Source organism: Rhincodon typus, chromosome 38, assembly GCF_021869965.1.
Source record: "Rhincodon typus isolate 14 chromosome 38, sRhiTyp1.1, whole genome shotgun sequence".
In the NCBI taxonomy this organism is placed as follows: domain Eukaryota; kingdom Metazoa; phylum Chordata; class Chondrichthyes; order Orectolobiformes; family Rhincodontidae; genus Rhincodon; species Rhincodon typus.
The window spans coordinates 2,245,586-2,245,946 of record NC_063369.1 but is presented as its reverse complement, the minus strand read 5'-3'; positions in this window follow the sequence as shown (position 1 = coordinate 2,245,946).

Below are 361 nucleotides of genomic sequence, written 5' to 3'. Positions count from 1 at the left end.
TCTGACCCTGGGGACTGGATTTTGGGGGTGGGGTCTGACCCTGGGGACTGGATTTTGGTGGGGTCTGACCCTAGGGACTGGATTTTGGGGGTGGGGTCTGACCCTGGGGACTGGATTTTGGTGGGGTCTGACCCTAGGGACTGGATTTTGGGGGTGGGGTCTGACCCTGGGGACTGGATTTTGGTGGGGTCTGACCCTAGGGACTGGATTTTGGGGGTGGGGTCTGACCCTGGGGACTGGATTTTGGGGGTGGGGTCTGACCCTGGGGACTGGATTTTGGTGGGGTCTGACCCTAGGGACTGGATTTTGGGGGTGGGGTCTGACCCTGGGGACTGGATTTTGGTGGGGTCTGACCCTAGGG